Source organism: Nyctereutes procyonoides, unplaced genomic scaffold (assembly GCF_905146905.1).
Source record: "Nyctereutes procyonoides isolate TBG_1078 unplaced genomic scaffold, NYPRO_anot_genome, whole genome shotgun sequence".
NCBI lineage: Eukaryota > Metazoa > Chordata > Mammalia > Carnivora > Canidae > Nyctereutes > Nyctereutes procyonoides.
Window position 1 is genome coordinate 12,677,126 of NW_026575082.1, and position 9,008 is coordinate 12,686,133.

A 9,008-nucleotide genomic window follows, 5' to 3' on the forward strand; every position below is an offset into this window, starting at 1 on the left:
GAAGAGCAGAGCAAGTGATTCTTGAAAGGTTTGGCTTATATCTATTTTGTCCTCCAGGTTTTTCTACACTTAGATGTTATGACTGAAACTAGAGTTACAAACATCCTTTTTTTATGAAATCCACTTTGAAAACTGTCTATCTCTAAAACTACTACAAAGAAAATTGGCTTTCCCCCATATTCATTCCTTAATGGCCTTAAAACAATTATCTACTGCTATTAAAATGCATGTCAACATCAAAGATTTTATACTTTGGTACATGGTTTCTATTATAAGCTATCACTATAAGCAAAGTATTCACTACCATGTGATATTGAACTTCACATTTCTTTTAGCAGCATTAAAAAAATAATGCAATTCATTGAAGAAAATGCCTGGATTTTAGATCGGCATGAGGAAATAAGAAAACTTTACATTAAACCCCTTCTTAAAATAAGGCATCATAACTTTCATTGTCTTACTCGGCTTACTATAAGCTACAAATCAGGTACAGAATGGTCTGTAATATTTTATTTTATTTTATTTTTTATTTTTTTAAGGTTTTATTTATTTATCCATGACAGACACAGAGAGATGCAGCAAGAGAGACAGAGACACAGGGAGAGGGAGAAGCAGGCTCCATGCAGGGAGCCCGACGTGGGACTCGATCCTGGGTCTCCAGGATCATGCCCTGGGCTGAAGGCGGTGCCAAGCCGCTGAGCCACCCGGGCTGCCCTGGTCTGTAATATTTTAAAATGGACTCTCTAGCTTCAATCATTACATCAAAATAAGCAGTGAAAACTGCCCAATAACCCCCGTGATGAGGAGTCAGTCTGAAAGGCTTATTTTTGGCTTATTTTGACTTCTGGTTCATTTCTGCTAAGTGAAGGCTTTGTTGTCCAGGGTGCCTCACACGTCTTGGAGGATGTACTGCAGCAGGGATGAGTCACCGCCTAGAGGCTCCCAGGAGTAGAGATTTCCCAGCCAACAGTGTAGAAGCCACAGAGTGTGAGTGGGTGCCATTTACAATAAAAGCCATCCTCCAGGGCCTTCTTCAGCAGAAGGCTTCCCTGGGGGCTCTGGCTTCACTCTGAATCACCCTCTCCAGCTTCCTCTGGGCCACTCTTTCCACATCAGTAAAAACTATCCTGCTTCTCTCCATGACCCCAGTCCCCACTATGGGACACATGCTGAACTGTTTGTTTTTACAAATTACACTCTGCCTTGATCCTAGGGGTGAATAAAACATTTTTTAATTAAGATAATTATAAAAATAAATCAGAAGTTAACAATAAGTCAAACAAAGCACAGGAAACAAAACAAGATAGAGGCAAAGTATGCTGCTTAGGAGTCCCAGAATGACTCAATCAATAGCGAACTGGAGGTATTCCTTTTCAACTGTATTTACATGCTACCTGACAGGTTTTTTCTTCACTGATGAACAGCTTGTTTGATGTAGACTCCCCATTAGAATTCCTGATTCCTTCTTCAAATCGCATTCTTATTTCTTATGCAGGCTATATTTGTTTAAAAAGTTATTTTCTTTCTTCTCTGAGAAACTATCAACTAATAATGCATCCGAAATGTCTTATAACCTTGATAATAGTAAATTGTTCTCTCTAACCTGAAACAAATATTTAATTTTAGAGATTATGGTTGTACTCCTTTAATTCATCTATTTATAGCATTCTTTAGCATTTGAAATTGTTGAGCACTCTTCTCACTGAAACTTTCTTCTTGGCCTACATAATTATTTTCTTTTCCTTGTTCTCCTTCTAAGTCTGGCTGCTTTGGTTTAACTGCAGGGAATATGCATGTCAAAGATTCTTGAGGACAAGGCAGCCAGCCAGAGGATGTATGTAGCATACAGATGGACAATAACTGCTTCAGAGAAAGAATGAATGAATGAAAGTGTGAATTAATGAATGAATGAACAAATGAATTAGGGCACTCACCTATTCCAGAGCCTGGAAGCATTTACGTAAATCCAGGTGATAAAGCACCAAGGGGTTTAAATCTTGATTTATGAGACTTGGACAGACTTGGATTTATTTGGCCTTATCTGTAGTTTATGATTTTGTCATACGTGTAGGTTATTAAGACATTGCCCGGCATTCTGAACTCTCCCTTCTGAACTTTGCTTTTGATGCCGGTGTTGGGACTCTACAAAACCCATTTCTCCTTTGCCTGTGGTCCCCAGTAAGTGGCAGGAAGACAGCCAGAAGGCTGTTGAAGGAAGGGGCACACTCCTTCCAGATTGCTCACTATCCTGCCAGCATCACTGTACAAAGATCTTCTGTCCTGGAAGCTCTGTTGGCTTATTTACAGATTTTTTTCCTCCACATTCTCAAATCCCACCTCACACATATCAGCACTGGCCCAGCAGCATTTTCCTCAGAGAGCTGAGTCCCAGCAACACCGTGCCTTCTGTGGCAGAGAACACTTCACCATTCACGAAGCTTCTCTCTTTAGCACATTGCTATGCTCCAATAGACAGAGGTGGGAACATGGGACGTCAAGTGATCATCCAAGGGGAGGTGATCCAAGGTGGAGTAGGTGCATTGTTATGTGATAGACAATAGAGAATTCTGCATTCAGGCCAAGCAGGTCCACAAAGCACCAAAAACTTAAACCAAGTGTTACAAATCCCATGTCCCCCACCTCTTTTAAACTATCGTCACTTCTTTAGCTTTCCTTTATGGCCTAGTAGGTGAAGTGGGAAGAGGGGTAGACTCCTTGCACTGGAGCTTACCAGTAGAAAAATGAAAAAATAATTTGATCTTATCCATGGATGGGTCAACTCGAACTATTGGTACAGACTGAAAGTGGACAGTTGGGAAAGTACAAGTTGACTCAGGAGAAACCTTGAAAATCACTATCATGGGGAAACTAGCCTGATGGGCACAACTTCGAGGAATTATTTTAGTCATCAGCTTTGGGTAAGGAAGATATGCTCTGCAGTAAGTATACATACAAATTCCTGGCCACAAGCAAATGTCTTGGAAGGTGAGAGGCTTTAAAGGAGTTTTATCATAGGAGCAAAGTCAAGGACATCTGAGCAAGAGGCCTTTGGATGGACCTATGGGATTGAGCACCAAGTGTGTGGATCTTCATGTCTCCCATCAATGCCGACCACAGCATATGCCACAGATGAACACTGACTATTGAGCACACAAAATTACCCATCCAGGAAGATCAGATAGTTTCTAACCTCGCCACACCAGGGCCTGTGCAAGGGCCCAGGGATGAAGTAGTTATGGGGACAGGGATGGAATAAAAACAAAGCTCAATCAAGATGAGCTGTCTCTCTCCAAAGTTTCTGGTGCTGAAGAATATTGTACCTGTCAGCAGCAGAGATAACCTCTTGAGTCCTCAATATGATATCATCTCTGGAGGAGACCAATCAGCTACTTGGTGGCAAGGTGATTGCAACAGCCCCTTCAGCCTAGAGGGAATGCTGATGCACTCTTACTAGGATTGATACATATTCTGGCTAGGATTTTGCATCCCTGTCTGCCACACCACTGCAACGGCTCGCAAACCACCTGATTTATTTTTACCAGATCCTGCATAATAGATCCAAATACTAAGATAAGAGACCCACTTCATGTCAAAGAAGTGACACTGGACCCGTGAATGACATACAATCCTCTGGTTTTCTTATACGCTGCATCCTGCAGAAACTGTCAGTCGATTTAATAGTGGAATTACCTCTTGTGTCTCAGTTCAGACAACCTTAAGGGTTAGTTTGCTTCCCTTTAAGACACAGAACACATTGAACAAAAGGCTGTTATACTGACTCTGTATCCGTCAAAAAGCAGAATAGAGAGCAAGAAGTGGGGGAAAATTAGGAGTGGGCTCCCCACCAGAAACAGCGAACAAGGATCAGAAAAAGCCTAGGATTCCTTTCCGGGCTGAAATGAATGTGCTCTCTCCCCTTTAAAATCTTATTTCACACAATTATGGGCTGAATGTGTTCTCTCAAAGTTTATGTGTTGAAATCCTTACTCTCAGTGTGATGGAATTAGGTGGAAGGGCGCTTGAGAGGTGAATTGGTCATGAAGATGGAGTCTTCATGAATGGGATCAGTGCCCTGATAATAGGGACCCCAGAGAGCTCTCTCCTTCTCTCTGCCATATGAGGATATGATAATGATAAGAAAATAGCTGTCCACAACCCGGAAGATGGTCTCCTAAGAATTTGACTGTGCTGGCACCCTGAACTCATACCCCCAGTCTTCAGAACTGCAAAAAATAAGTTTCTGTGGCTTATGAGCCATCCAGCCTGTGGTTTTTCTGGTATAGCTGCCCAAACTTAGACAAATGCTTTAGTATATTTACATGGTTGTGTGTCTAATGAGCACATGTTTGCACGTGCACATGTCAAATACAGTGAAGTCCATAGATATGAAGCTCTGTAGATAATGTCTACTGTTCAGGAAACTTTCATTTTGCCTCAGAGTCATTATGACTGTGCTTTGACCTCTCAGCCCCATAGCAAATGTGCATTGAACTGAATTTCCCTTTTCTTAAACTGAGCAACCTTTTAATTGAACAGTGGGCTTCCACAGGAGGGGGAAGACAGAGGACAAAGAGAAGGAAGGCTTTTTTCCAGCATGTGACACATGGGAACTGAGCTGCTTTGACGTCCCTCTCGAGGGTTCTTGATTTTTCCACTCAGTCCCTTGGCAATTCTTTCCAACAAGCAGTACACTTTCCTTAATTGTGCTTCCTCAGCTGTGCTGCTCATCTGTCACCTGTAAAGAAGGGTATCATTTGGCTTACAATAAAGTAGAATAGACACCTTTGAAATGATGTTCAACAATTCATGTGCAATTTAAGCAAAATAACCCCACCCTGAAATGGAAACAATGCCCAAGACAGTTGAGCATGAATTTTCTGACAACAAACTTTGTTTTTCTTTGAAAAACATAATTTCACCAAAGAAAAGAAGTCCATACGTAAAAGGATGCTCCGTATGGTTGTCAGCTCCCTGTGCATCCAAGTTTCAGGCAATCTTAGCCCATCTTGTTGTTTTGATACCTGAAATTCAAAGGGATTAGTGTATTTACCCAAAAAGGGCAGGGCTCAGTAGATTGATTAAAGCAACGTGACTCTGAGATATTTTTCCTTTATAGCCTTCTTTCCTGTCTTTCAGAGACTCCTTGTTGATTTTGAATGTGACTTTGGAATGAAACTACGATGCTAGTGATTTGAACATCCCAGTGAATTCTCAGAATTTCCAAATACAGAATCAGACCGGGCACAATGTGACACAAAATATTGCAAAGTTTGAATTCCTGCTCTCCTTTTTGGCCACCAAAGAAAGGCTGTTGACAATCACTTAAAATATCTGAAGATTATAGGGGCATTTGAAAGATAAGCATAGACACAATCTGTTACCAGTATGAAATAGAACCTCCTTACCAGACATAATGCTAAATGGAATGGTTTGACAAGCAGAAAGTAGGACACACTGAACAATGAAATCACTTGGTCAGGTAATGTCAGGTGGTGTGTGGGGAAGTTTACATGCTACAGTGAGCAGATGATGGTGTATCTGACATATTTAAAGTATATATTTAAGATTGAGGAACACTTTGATCATACACTGAAATGTCAGCTGTGTACAGTTCTTCCTAACCTTTTAAAAAATGTAGGTATAGAGGTCTTAAATTCTCCCCAGTGCAATAGAAATAGGAGTTGTAATTTTGCCTTGTCTGGAAATAATAAAAATTTAACACACTAGGGGTTCCTTACTCCAGCCTCTTTTACCTTTAATACAAAAAAAGAACTACTTTGGGTATAAAGTTACAACTTTGGGGAGAGTAATTCAGATTCTTTCTTTCATTAGGTATACATGACACTGAACTATTAAAAGCTAAAGAAACGCCCATTCATTCTTAACACACAGCCTCCTTTCTACCAAGGCAATCACGTTGGCAGAATGAAAGCCACATATGCACGAGGTGGGGGGAGGGAGAGGGAGGGACGGAAGGAATGAAGGAAGGAAGAGAAGAAAGAAAGAAAGAAAGAAAGAAAGAAAGAAAGAAAGAAAGAAAGAAAGAAAAGAAGGAAGGAAGGAAAGAAGGAAGGAAATGTGGAAAATAAATAAAAGGAAATGTGAATATTTGAAAAGTGAATATAATCAGTTTCCATATTGGGCTGACACAAATGTTTCTTAGCTTGCCAAAGAGAGTGCAGGTCATGGTATTAAGATATTAAAATATATTAAAACTTTCTATTAACTCCATATAAGGTCTTCAATGACCCTTTCAAAAATTACCAAAACTAGCTAAAGCTACCGAAAACTAATTAGATCTATATGTTTTTAAGTTCACCTTATTCATAGCCCCATATGTTCTTCTTTGGGCCCCTGTTTGACAAATTCTACTCTTACCCACCCTCTGCCCTACCTGATATCTTCAGCTGGCCTCTTCACTCCCAGGTCCAGTGGGCCCCAGGATACTTGGGCATCAGGCATGCACATACTGACTGAGAGTGAAAAGTCTTGTGGATTGGCTGACCACTACCACATACCTCTTCCTCCTCTCACCTTTGGGAAAGGATGCTCAGGGAACATCCCTCTGCAGGATCTGAAGGGGGCTGGGCAGCAAGGGGTTGGGGAAGTTCCAGTTGGGTTCGCCCAACACCACTTTCTGCATATTCTGGGAAAAATGCTGGTCTTGACTGCCAGAGGGCCAGCTTCATAGGTTCTTGACATCCTCAGTTTCTTTCTCTTTCTTGCTTGTCCTTTCTGCCTTTTTGTTCCCTCCCTTTTCCCTCCTAAGGGGGCTTCCCCTTTTCTTCTGTGGGTCTGGAGGGAGCAAGGAACTGTCGGCCTCTATCAGCCCTCTGTCATTCTCCCTTAGCTCCCACGGGGTTTAGAAGCTGTCTGGAAAAGATCCACTTTGCCTGAGGCTTCTGGGCATGATATTAGGTCTGAGGGGAATTCAGATGATTACCTTTATCCACCACTGAAACTAAATGTAAAAGAGTCAGAAAGCCACAGCAACACAAGCTGTATAATAAGACTAGAAAACATGAGCACACGTCACACAAGGGGAGACATACATTAGGTAATAGAAGAAATGTCTGACTGGACCAGCCCTGAAGAAGGTTTTGGGGCCTCCATTATATGGGGACAAAAACAAGAGCAAGTTTAATTTAGGCTGCAATTGGTCTAAATTTAAGTACTTGGAAGCTGGGGACTAGTCTAGATGACTTCTGACATTTTCTCTCCTTGGTATTCTATTTTTAGGAGCAGTCAATCAATCTCTTGCAGAAAAACAAGAAATGTTCATATGTATAGTCCTCCAAGTTCACTTTGAAATTCATCCAGGTTGTCAAAAATACATCACGGGAGTGTGCAGGAAGTAATGTCTTAAAGTGGCAAAATTAAAAGTAAGTTATGTGTTTACAACAATGATGCACCTATTAATATAAAATTATTATACACCAGCCCTTACACATATCAGAGTTATAATCAAGAAAACATTGACTGTCATCAAAGTAGAAAAAGTTAAATTTTCTGAATGTAGCAAATTAATATAGGTAGGGACTATATATATATATATATATATATATATATATATATATGCATTTCTAATAATTGTCAACAGGACATCACAGTCAATAATAAAAGGTGTAGTTGCTAAATATTCCATATTCCAAATTCATCAAAACAGATTCTGGAAGGTGCAAACTTTTGGCAGAATAAGCACTGCTATCCTGCTGCTACAGCCCCCTGCACCCCCACCTCTGGGATACAAGAAAAATAGAAAAATAGAAAAGCATTATAAGGTAATGAGAAAAGACTGTCTTCTAAGTGAATGGAGTTTGTGGAGCACCAGATAAGGATGTTTCCCCTTTTCCATAAGCAGAGAAGATGCCCAAACCATTCCACCAGAGAGATTTTTCTCTTGCCTGAACATTGTGAGCCAGGGAACCAGTGGAATACATGCCCCAAGCTGGAAGCTGCAGAGAGTAAAGAAATATATTTGAAGAATTTGAACACTGAAAAAGTAAATGCTAAGAAAGTGCTTATCTTAGGCTAAGGAAACCTAAATCAGGTGATCAGCCTTCACTACCTTGACAGTGGCTTCTGAGAATGTTGACGGCATAAGGAGACTCCAGGAATAAGAAGCCCATGAAGACACAGCCCTCATCAGCATTAGAAAAGTAGGCTCCATCATGAGACAGGATACGACACCCACATCAGCAATGATGTGGGGGTGATCCCTAAAGATAGAGCAATTGCGACAGCCTAGAAGAAAATGCACAGCTCACTCTATGTAGACACAAATAAATGCCTTTTCTCTTTTCCCTCCTCATCACAACCAGAGGACTATAAGAAAGCCACATCACAACCTTCAAACAACTTGTAACTGCGCCTGCAAGTCTGTCCTCTGCAGAGATAGTATAAAATCTTGGAGTTTGAAGTTTTTGAATGGATATAACTAGGGAGCCTGGGTGGCTCAGCTAGTTGGGTGTCTGCCTCTCAGGTTTAGCTCAGGTCATGATCTCAGGGTTCTGGGATCCAGGCCCACATCTGGCTCCGCGGTCCATGGGGAGTCTGCTTGAGATTCTCTCCGTCTCCCTCTGCCCCTGCCCTGGCGCTCTTTCTCTCTCATAAATAAATAAATAAATAAATAAATAAATAAATAAATAAATCCTATTAATGAATAAGATCAATTAATAAATGGTCATAGCCAAGATAGAATACTTTTATGACTAAGGTGACTAAACAATAAAAAAACTAGCAGGGATATCTGAGAAATGCACTGCTAGAGATAAAAAGGGTTTTCAAGACAGAGGGACCCACATTCAGATAAAAATAAAAGTGGCCCATATAGAGAGAGTGTTGTCATATACACTGAGGAATTTACTAATTCTTTGAATACTCCAAATAAATTTACTAGAGGTAAATACATGTAGGTGATAGATCCCAAACTTCACTGTGAACTTAACAAAAATGAACCAAACCAATTCCCTGGGAGTCAGGACCAAAAGTTCTAAGCCAGTACAGTC